This window comes from Euleptes europaea, chromosome 4, assembly GCF_029931775.1.
Source record: "Euleptes europaea isolate rEulEur1 chromosome 4, rEulEur1.hap1, whole genome shotgun sequence".
Classification (NCBI taxonomy): domain Eukaryota; kingdom Metazoa; phylum Chordata; class Lepidosauria; order Squamata; family Sphaerodactylidae; genus Euleptes; species Euleptes europaea.
In genome coordinates this window covers 24,259,396-24,277,234 of record NC_079315.1, presented here as the reverse complement: position 1 = coordinate 24,277,234, position 17,839 = coordinate 24,259,396, and positions in this window count along the sequence as shown.

The following is a 17,839-nucleotide window of genomic DNA, read 5'->3' as shown; positions in this document are numbered from 1 at the left end:
GTCTGGGCCATGACACTGAGACCCTGGAGGGCTAGAGGTGTGTAAAAAAATCACTATTTTTCGGATTCAGGTGTACTGGACCCAAAAATATTTATATTCCCAATATTCCCGAATACCAACTACCAGGATGGTATTTGGATTTGGGGTTTTTTCACATTTCCAACTCTTTTGGGTCCATTATTCCCTATGAGGAAACTTTATGGGAGGCCGGGGGGGATGTTTTTAAAGGTACAGGGCACCAGCATTTCAGTGGAGCTGCTCATGCCTGTCCTTTAAATGACTGTCAAAAATCAAGTAGATTGTACCAACGGGTCAAATTCTTTGGGCCCCTGAGCAGGGTACCCCCAACTGACCTCCATTATTTCATGTGGGGGGTGGTACCTCCAAGCTACTTCCAGGGCAAAATCCATGCCCGTGAGCATGGATCACTGGTCAAATGTCTCCCACAGAAAAACCAACAAGCCCAATGAAACCATTGCAGAACCCAGTAATCCCAGTAGAGCCACAAGCCAACATGCCAAGCCAAACAAAACCAAAAATAAAACCAGAGAATGTCAGCTCTGGGCTTGCCAGATAAATCCCACAAACGACTTCTAGGCAGGTTTTCCATAAAAAAGTTAGTTTAATGAAAAATATACAGCAAGATGCAGATGCCAACTTGGAAAATGCAAGGACACTAATGAGGGGAATACTAAGGGTGCAGGGAAAGTATAGCGAAGGTGAACATTCTGGACAATTCCTGGTTGTCACAGCAACCCCCTGATAACACTTGCTCTTCCCAGGACGAAGCAAGACACAACAACCTCAGAACTGAATAACAGTACGACCTTGAAACAACATCTGGCTTAACTGCTGAGTACCAGGCTGCTGCCTGACATTCTGCCCCCTCTAAGGCCTCCTCCCACCTCCCATGTCTGACAGGAGGGACTATCTGGGTATGACACATGGAGCTGGCGGACCAGCCGGGGGGCAGAAACGTGGTGATGAGCAACCCATTGGTCGTACGCAGGACCAAAGTGTTTCCAACGAACCAGATACTGCAGCACTCCCCTGTGGACACGGGAATCGAGGATCTTGGAAACTTCAAAGTGTTCCTCCCCTCCTACCATGTTAGGTACCTCTGGAGGAGTCTCTGGGTGCCATTCGGGTGAGGGTACATGTTGTTTTAAAAGACTAATGTGGAACACTGGATGTACTTTTCTCAGAGCCTTGGGAAGGGAGAGCTCTACAGTCACTTTATTGATGATCCTCGATATGGGAAAAGGTCCTACATGCTTTTCACTGAGTTTCCTGGTTGGGTCCAGGGAGCGTAGGTTTTTGGTGGACAGGTACACTAGATCCCCCACTTTGATTTCCCAACCTTGTACTTTCGTTTAGCCCGTTCCAAATTCTTTTGCAACAACAGCCAAGTGGTCTGAATTGCATGGACCCACTCGCCTATGTCAGCGCCCCCCTCCTCCCCTGAAATGTCAACATTGCCTAGGGGGCCAAACTCCCTTCCGTATACTGTGTAGAATGGGCTAAATCCCATAGACTGATGCACAGCATTATTATAAGCATACTCTGCAAAAGGTAAGAGGTCAACCCAGTCATCTTGATGGTAATTAACATAACACCATAGATAACACTCCAACACAGCATTTACCCGTTCGGTCTGCCCATCAGTCTGAGGGTGGAAAGCACTTGAAAGACCCTGCTCCACCCCCACCAGTTTGAGAAAAGCCCTCCAAAATTTAGCTACATATTGAGGGCCGCGGTCGAAGACCACCTTGCGCGGGAACGAATGATATTTGAAGACATGTGACACAAACAAATGGGCCAATTTCGGGGCAGAGGGCAATCCCGCACAAGGAACCAAATGTACTTGCTTGGAAAACAGATCCGTAACCACCCATAGTACCATTTTCCCCCTGCTGAGAGGGAGATCAGTCATGAAATCCATGGCAATAACTTCCCACGGTCTTGAGGGTGTTTCCAACGGCTGCAGACCCGGGGGGTTTCCCTGGGGATCGTTTGGCGATGGCACAGGTGGGACAACTGTGAATGAAAATGTCTAAGTCCAATCTCATTTTCGGACACCAAAACTGCAGACGGAGTAGGTGTAGCGACTTTACGAAACCAAAATGTCCTGCAGATTTTGCCCCATGAGCCAGACCCAACACCTCCCCCCGAAGTACTTCTGGCACATACAATTTGGTATCTTTAATCCACAGCTCCCCCCTCTTCACAAGATTTGCAGGAAAGGCATTGGTTAACTGTTCCATTTGGCAACCCTGGACCAATGCATCTCTGAAGGAATTAGGTAGTCCCTCTGTGAGAGAAAATGGGGGAAGGATTCTGGAGTTTCCTCGGGAGTAGGTCTCGCGGGCTCCCCCGATACTTCAGTCTGCGGTGTGGAAGGGAGGGGGGCGAGTGTCTCAGGTGTGGTACGTCCATAACCTCGAGGGACCATTGTGCTTGGGCACGGGTCTGCACAGCTAATGTAGGCGTCAGACCCCTCTGTGTGGGAGTAAAAAGGGACTCCGTGGGGCGCTCCGGCTTACTCAGGTATTGAGGAAGCCTGGATAAAGCATCCGCCAGCTGATTTTGTTTCCCCAGGACATGGCGTATTACGAAATTGAACCTGGAAAAGAAATCCGCCCATCACACCTGTTTGACGGAGAGCTTGCGAGTCCCCGTTAAGGCTTCCAAGTTCTTGTGATCGGTACATACCTCAAAGGGGGTGTCTGCCCCCTCTAAAAAATGTTTCCACAGCATTAAAGCCTGCTTTATAGCAGCAGCCTCTTTTTCCCAAATGGGCCAGTTCAGCTGGGACTGGGAAAACCTTTTGGAGAAATAAGCACAGGGGTGCAGTTGACCGTCTTCCCCCTGCTGCAAGAGGGCCCCCCCATTGCTACCTCGGAAGCATCTACCTGAACGACGAATGGCTGCCCGCAATCCGGATGCTTCAGCACGGGTTCAGTTGTAAACAACCGTTTAAGAGTCTCAAAAGCCCTTTGACACTCCGGTGTCCGCTCCATCTGTGCGCCCGGCTGGGAAGCCGCATTCCCCTTCCCCTTGGTCTTAAGGAGGTCAGTGATGGGCAACGCAACTTGAGCAAAGTTGTGGAGGAATCCACTATAGAAATTTGCGAACCCAAGAATTGTTGCACTTGTTTACGGGTGGAGGGAGGTTTCCATTCCATCACGGCTTGCACCTTTTCAGGATCCATGGTTAGTCCTTGGTGCGAAATTATGTAGCCCAGGAAAGTCAATTGGTCCCGGTGGAATTCGCATTTAGATACTTTAGCATAGAGTCGATTTTCTCTGAGGCGTTGTAGAACTTCCTTAACCATGGCAACATGCTCCTCATAAGTCTTGCAGTAAATAAGAATGTCATCTAAGTAAACCACTACTCCCTTAAACAATAGGTCATGAACTATTTCATTAATCAGTTGCATGAAGACTCCCGGGGCGCCTTTTAACCCAAAGGGCATCACCAGGTAGTTGAACATCCCAAAACAGCTGGAAAACGCAGTCAACGGCTCATCCCCCTCCCGAATCCTCACACGATAATATGCTTCAACCAAATCCAGTTTTGTAAAAATGCGTCCTTCCTTTAGCTGGCTCAATAAATCAGAGATCAGGGGGATGGGATAGGCTTGAGTCTGCGAAAGTCTATGCACAAGCATAAATCACCCGTTTTCTTGCATACAAAGAAGGCAGGGGCGCAACTAGGTGCAGTAGAGGGTCGAATGAAACCTCGAGCCAGGTTTGTGTCCTTGAGCACTGATTTTTCTTTGGGGCTCATTGGATAGATCTTACTCTTTGGTAATTTGCCTTCCCCCACCACTTCAATGGCACAGTCTGAGCTGCGTTGGGGGGGCAACACATCGCACTCCTTAAAATCAAAGACATCAGCAAATTCCATGTATTCAGGAGGCAGTTGGGGGTGTTGGGGGTGTTGTCAGAATGCATCGCCATGGCAGGCGTTTTAATTGCTACTTCTTTGCGATGCCGGTCGCACTGCGGCTGGGTGAACTCAATCGTTCTGGCTGCCCAATTTATGGTGGGACTGTGTCCGTGCAGCCAATTTGCCCCCAACACTACTGAATACCGAATACCCGGTGCTATGGTAAAACACAACTATTCCCAGTGATGGCCCACTCCCATGGCCACCCTGCCGGTGTGTCGGTCCACAGCCCCCCCCCCCGAAAGTCACTGCCATCCATTTGGGCAAACTGGACGGGTTGGGGTAGGGGCACCGCCTTCACCTTTAAGGCTTTAAACGTGTCTTCATTAGTCAAAGTACGAGCACACCCGGAATCAACTAAGGACTTTACAGAAATCTGGGGACCCCCCCTTACAATGTTGTAAAATAACATCTAGGAACATCGTGTCCCCCACTTCGCTCACCATTTGTGGAGCTGCAGGTTGCACTGGAACAAGGGTCTGCGGCAGCACTCCATTTTTTGACTGGTCAAGAGTTGGGACCAGATTCAGCGCCGAGACTCCCCAAGTTCCCTCTTCCTTCGGTAAGGCCGTACTGTTCCAGCTCAACAGGACTAATGTCAAACCGGAGGATCACAGCAGAACGAATCCAAGCGTGGGGAGGGGGGATTTTGCAAGCCCAAGAGAACAAATAGTGATGTACATAATGCCCAGCAGAACCTAATGCCACTGTGGCAGTGTCAGCTCAACAGAACCAAAGTGAAACCATAGCAGGACAAATCCAAGCCCGGGGGGGGGGTGGATTCTGCAAAAACTGCCCAACAATGTAAAAAACAGTGAAGGGGACACAAAGCAACTCTGGCAAAGGAGAGGGGGAACTCTTGAAACTGAGAGACATACTTGAAATTGACACAAGCAGCCTGGCAAACCCACAGAAACAAAGGGAAAACAGAAAAGAAAAAAGAAGAAAAAGAAAAAACAGTCCTGGGGAGCCTGCAAATGCTGGTTCTCGATCTTCCAGGTCAATCCCGAATATTTCTGGCATTTTTCGGGACCTTATTTTTGGTATCCTGAAAAATTCCTGGATATATTTGGGATGCCGAATATACCCGGGAAATACCGATAAAGTATTTTATGGGTATATTTTCGGCTTGGGTGTATCCAAATGCACACCCTATGGAGAGCCACTGCCAGTCTGAGTAGACAATACTGACCTTGATGGACTGATGGTCTGATTTAGTATAAGGCCTATGTGTACCCATACAACTTCCCAGGGGTGCCCTGCTTGTGCACACTGAGTAACTGTGCTTATCATGTACAACAAAATGGGCCAATTTACAAAGGCACAAGGCCAACGGCACAAAACCTTTTGCTGTAAAAAACACACTAAAAAGTCTGTTATTGATGCTTTAAAAATAATGGTATTTGTTTATTCTGTGCAGTAACTTTGCTAGAGTTATTGTGAGTTATTTTTAAAAAGTCACAACACAATGTCCTTTAAAAAACATTTAACATGAAACGTTTACCTTGAATATATCTGAGAAAAGTCCATCTATTTGGGAGGAAAAGAGGCAAAGTCACCATCTTGTTCTTGTTCTTCCGAATCAGCTCAGGGTTTCCCTCTTTTCCCGTTTACAAAGGAACGAAACCTTCTCCACATGTTGTAGTTTTTCTGGCGTTGTTTTTAGCTAAATGTTTTAAAATTCTCTTTTTCAGTTGTTCTCTTTACCCCCTCACCCTTACCCTCCTCTGTCTCCTCAGGGGTCCATTTCGGTTAAGGTTTCCATTTTTAAATTATGAGGTTTTACAGTAGTATTGAATTTTATAAATATCATGATCTCCTTTGGGGAGTCCAGTCAAAAAGTAGGTTAGAAATCTTTTTCCCCCCATTTTTAATGCAAAGTACTGTACAAATAAAGCATAAAATATATCACAACACATTTCTTGTAGTAGGCTAAATTAACGAATGACAGTTATAGACATCTGTGTCAAAGTTTTGTCTTCTAAAAAACACTGAGAGTTGTTCAACTCTTTGGAAAAAATAAGATTTGACTTTCTCCCATCTTGAAACCAAACTATTTTCCCCAATTATGATTATTTCATTACCTGCCATACCTTTTTCATTCAAGATCTATTATTTAAAATCCTAGTGTTTTGTCCCTCCCCCCACCCCGGATAATTTAACCAGGTTTCTTTTCTAACCACCATTTTGACAGAGGTAAAAGGTTCCCTGCCATAGCTTTTGCAAGTGTGCAAACATATTTTTTTAGGATTCTTATGCCACTCACCTGCTTAATTTCAACAATAACCTTTTCCCGAAATTCTTGGATGACTGGAAAAGATCACCATGTCTGCACATCATCTGTTGATAATTCTCCATATTTCCAGTATCCACAATGATGGAATTTATGTTTATGTGGAGTTCAGTAGCACAAAGCAGTCACTTTATAGATATATATATATATTTCAAAAAACCTTTCACGTTAGTAGTAATTGGATTTGCAGAACCTGTGGCAAAAGTAACTTTCCACTCAGTATCTTTATATTGTGAGTATAAAGTGCAGTCAAGTTGCAGCCGACTTATGGCGACCCCTTTTGGGGTTTTCATGGCAAGAGACTAACAGAGGTGGTTTGCCAGTGCCTTCCTCTGCACAGCAACCCTGGACTTCCTTGGTGGTCTCCCATCCAAATACTAACCAGGGCTGACCCTGCTTAGCTTCTGAGATCTGACGAGATCAGGCTAGCCTGGGCCATCCAGGTCAGAGCATCTTTATATTACCATTCAGCATTTAACAAAATTACCTATTATCAACTGTCAATGATAAAAAGTGGGGTAAAAATCTAATAAACACTGAACGTTTTTACGCTTTACTGAATTAAATAATTAAAAGCAAAGTCGTGGGAGAGCCGCAAAGCTGCTGATCTGTCCGCCATCTTGGTTTCACCAATGTTAACAACCTATACTTTACTGCATCTCTCTCTCTCTCACACACACACACACACACACACAAATCATTTTGCCTCCCCTATAATCTTAATGAGCTCTAGACATTTATTTTAGACAACCATTTCCAATTCAGCTCCATTTCTCACACTCTCACTCTAACCTGTCACACGGGGTTGTTGGGGGGATAAAATGGAGGAGAGGCGAAAGACGTAAGCCACGCCAGGTCCCCACTGGGGGGGAAAGGCAGGCTATAAATCAAGTAAGTCAATAATTAAATACCATTGAAAATAGGTTGCTTGCTCTTCTTTCAGTTTTCCTATCAATAATAGGGGAATGGAAAATAATACAGGCCTACCTTTCAAGGTTGTTGTACAGACTGATGATATTAGGTAAGTGAAGTGCTTTCAGTGCCCAAAAACCATTCTTGAAATGTTAGAGGGATAATAAGGCTGGAGTGTCATGTTACATTATTTGTTCAACTGCTCCTGAAAATATCCACCATATCTTTCTCTCCTCCCCTTTAGGATGACTTTAGGTGTTTGAAAGCAGCAGTCAACTGCTTAGTCCTTTCTTCTTGCTGATTCTTCCCAGGAGATAACCTATACAGTTGCTAAATTCTGCCTGCAGGCACGCAGGATACGAAAGCGAAATACAGGGGAATACAGGGGAAAGTAAGGTACTCCCTGCAAGTCTATGAGGGTTCCCCACCACACAGCTGGTCCCAGTGCACCCCAATACCTAGAACCATGCAGAGGTTTCCTAAGAAGAGACTGTCTGGAGGAGGGAAGCAGGGAAAATTGAAGCCAGATGGGCAGATCAAGGTAGGTGTGGGAAGGAGAGAAGGAAGCAGGAAAAGTGGAATGACTGTGGGGGGCTTTCAGGGAAGGGAAAGAGGAAATAGTGGAGGGATGATGCATTGGACAGGATTATGTTTTTTGAAATTATCGCCATTAAACTGAATCACTGTTAGGGCCATGGGTAAGAAAATTAAACACTTTTGCCTTGCCTGCACCCAAAATAAGGTACGAGTTGGTAAATGTTAATGAGATGCATTGGTGAATTTCATTTAATATGGCTGTCACAGTAGTTGATTGGTATTGTAGATGGGCTTCCAGCTATTTATTTGCACATAGTATATCACTGTAGATAACATTACCACGTGTACATTAATGTTGTGTACGCACACATGCTTTTAGGTACTGCTGTAGGAATACAAGTGCTAGTTGTAGCTAAGATGAAAAAGGCTCCTGTGGTACTTTAAAGACCTCCTATTATACTTCTTAGACCATAAGATGTTCCTCCACCATCAAATCTCACTTTTGTAAGAAATATTTCCTGATAGATGCAAGCTGTATGGAGAAAGGAGGGAAACTTCCTCTGGATTCATCCTTTTACATTTGGGCTCCATTCGCTAAATTCTTTCAAGGTGCCCATTCCTGGAAATGTATACAGAGGCTAAATTCTGCTGCGCATCCACACCGAACTCCAAGAGGTGGTAGGGATTGAATACAGCTCAGAATTTGGCTCAAGGGCTTCTTAATAAAAACGGCTGCTTGCCATGCATTATTCAAGCGCTGCATTATTCCAGCCCCCCAAATAGGCAACGAGCTGATTTATTTACACAGCAGGTGCCATAACGGGATGAAATTCATGAACTGCGGCTTGGCTGGCCCGAGCTTCTAACCATTGCAAGCCCAACTGCACTACATCCATTTGTGTGCCAGAAGCAAATGTTGGAGCGTTACAGATGTAGCAAAACATCTCTCCCATTTGTCATGGAACAATATAAAAATTGCTGAGTGAAAGGGATCCAAGTCCCCAAAGTAGCTGATGGTGTTTTTGCTTACTACTGCTTTCGCTGCAGCATTGCAAGGCTGCAAAACTGCCTAAAATGTTTTCCATATATTTACCATGTGACAAGTAGAATAAAGGAGCTCATTTTTGAAAGCACCATCCTCCCACCTTTGTTGCACAAGGCTTATTTGATACTTAACCCAGGGCTGCGTTCTGTAATTTTTAAAAATTCCTTCTGCTAATGTAGTGGTTTTCATATTTGACTACAGGGGACACGCTCTCAATGTTGATTTGTCTACCAAAAAAACTCCTGAGCACTGGCCACAAATCAGCAGTGCATTGCAGAAAATTCTGAGGCACGTTTGTTAGGGTGTCCTTTCTATAGGGTTGCCAGGTCCACCTTCACCACCAGCGGGAGGTTTTGAAGCACAGCCTGAGGAAGGTGGGGTTTGGGGAGGGAAGGGACTTCAATGCCATAGAGTCCAATTGCCCAAGTGGCCATTTTCTCCAGCTGAACTAATCTCTATCGGCTGGAGATCAGTTGTAATCCCAGGAGATCTCCAGCTGGAAGTTGGCAACCCTACCTTTCTAGTTTACAGCTATCACTGGCCAAGCCTGTTCGGCCTGCAGATTGGCTGAGGACGTTATTATGCAATATGCTCAACATATGCCAAGTCATGGGTATGTAGCTGGACTCACAGTCAGATGTACATTGGGAGAAAAGGTAAAGGTAGTCCCCTGTGCAAGCACCAGGTCAATACTGATCCATGGGATGACATCACATCTCGACATTTACGAGGCAGATGATGGCCTTTTATGCATCTCTGTTTCTCTCTCAGTCACCCCTCTGACAACTTCGGATCTTTGTTTTGATTATGCGTACTGTTTCCGACAGTCAGAGGTCGCCTTGCTCTCCCCCTGCTGTGTTTCCCGCGTTTTGCCTGCAGGGGGAGAGCAAAGCGACCTCTGACAGTCGGAAATGGCATGTATAAGCAAAACAAAGACCCAAAGTCATCAGAGGGGTGACAGTGAGGGAAACAGCCATGCATAAAAGGCCTATGTTTACGGGGTGGTTTGCCAGTGCCTTCCCCAGTCGTCTACACTTTACCCCCAACAAGCTGTGTACTCATTTGACCGACCTCGGAAGGATGGACGGCTGAGTCAACCTTGAGCCGACTACCTGAAACCAACTTCTGTAGGGATCGAACTCAGGTCATGAGGAGAGCTTTGACTGCAGTACTGCATCTTACCGCTCTGCACCAATGGGCTCATATACATTGGGGGAAGCTCACCTTAAAAAGCATTCATTTGCTCGGTTCTGCGAAGGGAAAGAAGGAACTTCCAGTTTCCCTCCCACCCGGCTTTTGCCAGTAGAAAGCAAGGTGGGAGTGGGCTCTTAGCCCCTTTACTATGGCTCCATGTGTGCCGGGCTCATGGAGCCAGGGAAAAAGGGCAAAAAGCTTTCCTTCTGCCCTTCCCACTGGCAAAACTCACCTTAAAGCAGGGTGGGAGGAAAAACAGAAGTCCTTTCTCTATCCTTGCAGCATCAAGTGATATAAGGTGAGTTCTCCCAATGTATGCCTGGCTGTGATGGGGGATCATCCATCCCTGTCTCTCATTTTCTGCTACCACTTAGAGTGGTGACAGAAGAAAAATTTAAAAATGGCCATTGGGACAATAGTAGTTCCTCTCTAGGAATTGTTGGAAATTCTGTTGTGGTTCCTAGAGAGGTGCGACATCACTTCCAGGTTTTCCCAGAAGTGACATCACATGGTTGCCAATGGCTGCCACCCCCATATCTCCTTCTCACAGGGGAGGGAAGATCTCATTCTGCCCTCCCTCACAAGACACTACCCCTACACTGTACCAGCCCAATAGCCAGATGATCACATAGACAGGGCTGAAAGATGTTTGCCAGATGACTGGCAGTGTCTCAGGGCTGAAAGCATGCAAGTTACTACTGCATGGTAAGGTCTTCAGCCTCCACCTTCTTCATTGACTCTCATTCTCCACCTGCATGGTTTCTATTACACCCAGCCCAACAAACTGCTCACCTCTTCCAGTTATTTCTCTCCCCCATATCAGCTCTCCTTCTCCCCTACTGGTATTTCCCCCTTCCTCTCCACACTGCTCTTCTGCTTCTTCCCTTTATTTAACATTTAAAATTGTCTGGCACCAAAAGTTTTTTTTCTTCCTCTCAGCAAGGTCTGTGGACATTCAGATGGGGATTTTAGCCCTTCCATTTTTAAAAGAAACCTTTGGTTCCCCCAGATTACTCCTCTAGCCATATATGACCCCTTTGTGTAGATCTTTTACTCCACATTCTGGGGCCAAATTCATATGATGGTATCTATGAACCCGTGCAGTTACAATCATGTAGATTTGAAAACATGCACAATTCACCAAACAAGAAAAGGAATTTAAAATTGCAGGGAAGTCAACTCTGTGCTAAACATAAAATAGTATAAGCCTAGCTGAGCTGTCAGTGCAAGATTATTGCCTCCCATCTCCAATTTGCGTGTGTAGCTGTTACCACAAACAGACATCCACAAGCCATCATGTGAAGGTGAGCTGACAGCCTGAGATCTGGCAACCCTGTTAAAACAAAACAACACCAAAAAGCCCAATACAGTATAACAAATACAACCAACATCATCTTATTACCCAAACAAGAATACATGCGGTTAAGGGGAGACATGATAGAGGTCTATAAAATTATGCATGGTATGGAGAGAGTGGACAGGGAGAAGCTTTTCTCCCTCTCTCATAATACTAGAACGTGGGGTCATCTGCTGTAGCTGGAGGGTGAGAGATTTAAAACAGATAGAAGGAAGTATTTCTTCACACAACATATAGTTATACTGTGGAACTCCCTGCCCCAGGATGTGGTGATGGCTGCCAACTTGGAAGGCTTTAAGAGGGGAGTGGACATGTTCATGGAGGAGAGGGGTATTCATGGCTACTATTAAAAATGGATACTAGTCATGATGCATACCTATTTTCTCCAGAATCAGAGGAGCATGCCTATTATATTAGGTGCTGTGGAACACAAGCAAGATAATGCTGCTGTAGTCTTGTTTGTGGGCTTCCTATAGGCACCTGATTGGCCACTGTGTGAACATACTGCTGGACTTTATGGACCTTGGTCTGATCCAGCATGGCTTTTCTTATGTTCTTATGCTGCAAATGCTTCCTGGAACAAAATGATTTGGGATTGCTCAATGAACCTCCCTCCAGTAAACCATTCCAGAAAGTCAGCGCTATTACAGATTTTGCAGATACTGATGAGTGGTAGCTGATGGAATCATCCGTATGTTCATTCAATCATAATTTCCTTCTCACCTAATCGTAAAGTGTTAGAACAGGTCATCAATACATCTGTCCTCAATTTTTATCTTTTCAACCATCTTGTGAGGTTGCAAGGGTCAAGGTAAGTCTGACCATGCTTTTTGTTTGGGGACAGGGGTCAGAAGGGCACCAAGAGAGAGACACATATGGACATGATTGATAGGATGCCTTATGGACGTGATTGATAGGATGCATCCTAGCCTGGCCAGTGGGTAGAGGTTACATTTGGGAAATAATTTTAATGCAATTGGTGGGACAAAACTAGGGTTCCCAGCATGATGCTGACAACCAGTGAGAGATTAACTTGGGTGGATAATAATGGCATCACCACTGAGCAAAGTTTATTTATTCATTTGGTGAAATATTTATACCCCACCTTTCCTTTTAGCTCAAGTTTGAAGCCTTCCTTCAGTCTTAAAAGCCTTCCTCCAACTTAAGTGGCTCTTCTGTTGGAGAAAGAGCCACATTGATTGGAGGAAGACTGTGTAAAGGATAGTTGGATCCACATTAGTACCTTAATCTTAAACAAAGACTGTGACATCTTTCCCGTAGGCGAACCAATTAGTTTGCCTGATGAGTGGGATTCCCATTCATTAGCCAACAGAACCTCTTTTTATGGTGAGCCAATGGGTTCTTCCAGACTAAATCTTCCTTCAATCAAAATGTTTTGTACAGTAATTCATCACAATTTTGGCCACTGCAGGGAAATAACAGCACCTGGACACAAGAGTGATTCACATGTTCATTTGGCATCACTTGCCGGTAATTTCTAAATCACCCCCATTCTAACAGATTTTAAACATCTTTATCCCCTGAGCTTCATTAACAGAGCATGGCTGAGAATGCATTAAATACAGAGACAAAATTCATAAGAAATACCCCCCAAAAAGAAATAAAGGATCAAAAGAGCCCTTCTTCAGGGAAGAATTGGCCAATCCAGATCACACTGAGTAATTCTGGCCACTCAATAAGGAAGACAGACCTCCCACCGCATTTTTCAACTTCAAGAAAGGAAAAATTTTTAAAGTCACAAAATGTTCTTATGTTTCTTTGATTTTGCACTTGAATTGCAATCGAAGAATTAGAGGTTTTTGAAAAAATATATACCTTTGATCTTAACCCAGGATAGAAATATAAATAGACTGCCATGCACTGTAGCCGCAAAACCAAAAGACCATTTTACTGTTGAGGCTTTCACATTAGAAAATTTCAAAGTTTAAATGAGCCCTTTAGAAAAAAAAAAACAATATTAGTTACACCTAGGGATGCTTTTGTTTCAGATTAGAACTTGATGAATTAAAGGCAGTGCTGATTCACTGATATAAATATGGCCCCTTGATATCACTCACGAATTTTTGGCTAAACATGAGAACGGACTCTTCTATCTTTAATTTTTGATCTTAAGAACAGGCCACGCTTTTAAAAATGCACAGTGACAGGTATTTTTTAAAATATCCTTGCATGTGTACTGAGTGAAGTCGGCAAATACGTGGTTGTGAACATTTATAGCAGCAATCCCTAATGTTGTTGAACCGGTGGGCACTTCTGGAATTTTGACACAACAAAATGGGTGCCATGGGTGCTGGGTCCAATCAAAACACATTAGAAGTTTCCACAGAATGTTAGAAGGTCCCAGCTCAATCATCCTCCTATGAAGAAGGCAACAGTTTCTAAAGGAGTGCTTTCTGCAGAGACAAAAAGTAAATATGTCACAGGTTCTTCTGAAGCACCTCCCAATACTGCTAAAGTAGAGAGAAGGTAGGACTGTTTCCTTGCTTTGGAAAAAAATTAGAAACACACATCAGCAATCTGGACACCACATTGGGGATCACAGATGTATAGCGACGACGAAAAAGAAGAAGAAGGAGGAGGAGAAGAAGGAGAAGGAGAAGGAGAAGAAGGAGTGTGGTTTTTATCTGCCGACTTGCTCTACCACTTAAGGAAGAATCAAACTGGCTTACAATCACCTTCCCTTCCCTCCCCACAACAGGCACCCTGTGAGGTAGGTGGGGCTGAGAGAGCTCAAAGAGCTGTGACTAGCCCAAGATCACCCAGCTGGCTTCATGTGTAGTAGTGGGGAAACCAACCCAGTTCACCAGATTAGCGTCTGCTGCTCAGGTGGAGGAGTGGGGAATCAAGCCCGGTTCTCCAGATCAGAGTCCACCGCTCCAAACCACTGCTCTTAACCACTACACCACGCTGGCTCTCTGAACAGTAATCAGGAAACTGGTATTGGTAGTGTCTTCCTTTCCAGCATACACATGATGGCACACAGATTTGTCTCTGAGTCCCATTCCAATTAACTTATTATCCAGTGAATTTGCACTAGCAAATTTTAGTTCCCTCTAACCATAGAACTCTAGTTGCATGAGTGGTAGCAAGTGGTATCTAAGAAAGAATGCTGTCCCACACTTGGGATACCTGAGATTTCCTGAGGCATGGTGAGATGCATGATATTGTGATTCTGTTGCTCTACACACCCCTAAACTTCAATGGTATATGTGCAGGGGTTAATTTACCCTGGATAAGTCTCTTTTGCCAAAGGAATTGCCTGTCTTGAGAACACATGGACTCAGGTGGTATTTAGGTTTATTCATGCTTAGAGCCAAATTCTAGACAAGAGGTCATGTTAATCCGCAGCAGCCAAAACAACAGTCTTGCGATAACAACTGACACCACCGATGAAGCGAGCTCTGATTCACGGAAGCGTATGTCACAATACAGTCGTTTGTCTTTAAAATGCCACAAGACTCTGCCATTTCATCAGCTTAAAGCACTGGCAAACTCCGGCGCAATGATTCCTTCTTCCCTAGATTTGGCTTCTGCGTATGGCGATAAATGCTGGGCATTTGCCAGAATCATGTCATGGGCCACAGAAGGCACAGCTACTGTTTTGAGTTATTCAGGGGCTCGCCACCACTCTCATGCGATGGCGTCTGCAGATTCATTCCCATTAACGTAACATGTGCTTTTCGCTGCTGATGGGTGGATCACTTGCGCTGGTGTTAGCTTTTGCTCACTAACTCTGCATATGTCTATGGCTTCTTGCAGAGTCCGTGCAGGCTTTCCTGAGCATTCTCATCTATGTTCCTTTGTCCTTAATGTCTATAACCAATCTGTCTCTGATCAATTTTTCTTTCAAAGTGCCATATGCCCACGAATCTGCTTCTTTGCACAGCCTGGCAACATAATGGATCTGTGGTTTCAGAAGGTTCTTGTTCGCATTTGTTAAAGGGATAGAGCTCATATATTACGTCAGTAGGAGGTTCAAAATGCTTTTGTAGCACTTATTATTTGGAGGGGATCTTCCCTGTCTGCTGATGGCATGGCTAAATGCTGCTGGAACAAGTGACAATTTCCTTCCCATCAGTCACAGTAAAATAATTCTGCAAATTTCTTTTTCATCTTTTCCATCTATCCCTGTTACAATTCCCCCAGTGTTCCCTCAAAAACATCCCATTATTGAATATATCATCTGTCACATTCATAGGTCCAGGAAGAGGAATCAGGCTGGCTGCCATTGCCAAAATATCTGTTTGTTCGACTGTGTGTTCCTCTTAAAAGCAGTGTTTGTTTGAGTGTGTTCCTCTTAAAAGCAGTGTTGATTCAGCCCTTTGGCTTCCAAAGAGCACTTTCACTTCTGACTATGTTTTAAATAGTGACCCCACCATTTAAATACAGAGGCCTACTTTGGATTATGTAGGCTGTACTGATAATAACAACCCTGAATGAAACCTGGTTCTCCGGATTGGAGTACACTGCCCTTAACCACTACACCATGCTAACTCTCTCTCAACTAGGGTTGCCAGGTCCCTCCTTGCCACCAGGAGGAGGTTTTTAGGACGGAGCCTGAGGAGAATGGGGTTTGGGGAGGGGGGGACTTCAATGCCATAGAGTCCAGTTGCCAAAGCGGCCATTTTCTCCAGGGGAACTGATCTCTATCAGCTGGAGATCAATTGTAATAACGGAAGATCTCCAGCTAGTACCTGGAGGTTGGCAACCCTAATATTCAACCATCAGGGGCCCCAGCATCTTTACCTTCAGGAGCCACTGTCTGAGGAGATTACATGGGATATAAGTATTTTAAATAAATTAAAGGCTCACAGCTACATAAACAGAGCCCTACTGGATCATATTCAGTCCCTTTAGACCTGGATTCTTTCCCTATACTATGGCTAACCAGATGTCTCTCTGAGCAGACCAGGGCTGGTGCTCTACAACAAGCGGTGTTCAGATGTTGCACAGTAAGGATTCTACCTAAGATATGGGGGGGACCCCTAGGCAGAAACCCCATCTTCTTCTCTCTAGCCCTTTCCATGTTCTTTTCTCCAATGGCACAGAGACACATATCAGTGCAGTCTTCCTGAAAAGAGCAAGTTGTTTTCCAACAGGTAAAACTTTTGACGAAATGAGATTTACAGAATGGATGGTTACAGGCTTCTTTAAATATGTTTGTGAAGGTACTAACTTGTCTTACTGCCAGACAAAATTGATCCTTAGAGTGGCAAGAAGCATTATCATCCACTACCAGGAAAGATACTTACGATGGAGAATAGCTTTGGAAAGATCTTAAGAGCTGCCTCAATGGGGGGGGGGGGACTGACTGAGATAAATAATCACAGAATTAGATGGAACATATACAGAAAACTTTGAGGTAAAACCATAGTTCAACTCCAGATCACCATGGTCATGGATAACACAGACAATGGAAATATGGTACTATAAAGAATACATTGCTTTGACAACTTGTGACTCTGGTTCATTGCCTTCCCTGAACCCCACCCCTGTATCAGGTACAGGTTTTTTAAAAAATAGTTTTTGCTTTATTTGTACAAAACCAGGTTTCCAGGTTTAAAAAGCAAATGAGGAACTAGATTGAATCCAGACTAAAATGGTACTTTCTCCTGATTACCCCTTTCTGGTGCTCCCCATGTCATTCCTTGAAGTCCCCATCCCCCCAGGAGCAATTTTATGGAGATTGGTGGGCTACAGTGCATGGAAAGAGGTAGGAAAGTTCCATTTGGCCACTGGAAAATTTAGTCTTTATCTTCTGTAAGGAGGAGACATTAGTATAGCACTTGTCAAAGATGCATTTAAGATCATTTCTTGGGTTGTAGCATGATACCAGTAAGAACTACATATTAGGGCTGTCGATTCGGTTCGTCCCGAACCGAAAAACCGCCGAATTTCCCCAGATTCGGCGGTTTCCAGTTCGGGATGAACCGAATTCAAAAAAGGCGGGAAATGGGGGAGCCGAATTCCCCGACTTCGGGGTGTTCGACAAATAAATTCGGCAAATTCAGGGTTCGGTGCAGCAGCATAACTGTCAGGCTCCCGCAGATCTGTTTAAAGGGCCCCCCGCGCGCCTTCAGGGAAGCCCCATGAAGACGCACAGGGGTGTGCTAGGCCAGGTCGTCTTGGGTTACTGCCGGCTACTGGTCTTGAGAGCAGGCTGTTATCTCAGGAATGCAGGAATCCGGGGGAGTCCCGCCAGGAGCTGGAAACCAAAATAAAGTCGGCGTGCAGAGGGGAAGTCAAAAGTCCGGTCCAAGGGTCAGAAGTCCGTTTATCAAAGTCTAGGAGTGTCAGCAACAAAAGTCAGAGATCCTTTTGCAACAATTGCTTTCGCAACGTCTGTCTGTTCCAAGCCTGGGTTTAAGCTGTTTCTCTTTGCCTTAGTTCTCATCCTCAGACAACTCACAGTCTTGGAGCCGTCTCCTTAATGCCTGTAGATGCGCACTTCTCCTTTTACTTTGCAACTCCATTCTTCCTCTTTGCCTTTGCTGTTGTTGAGTGGTTTCAGGTGAGGTGTGTGGGTCCT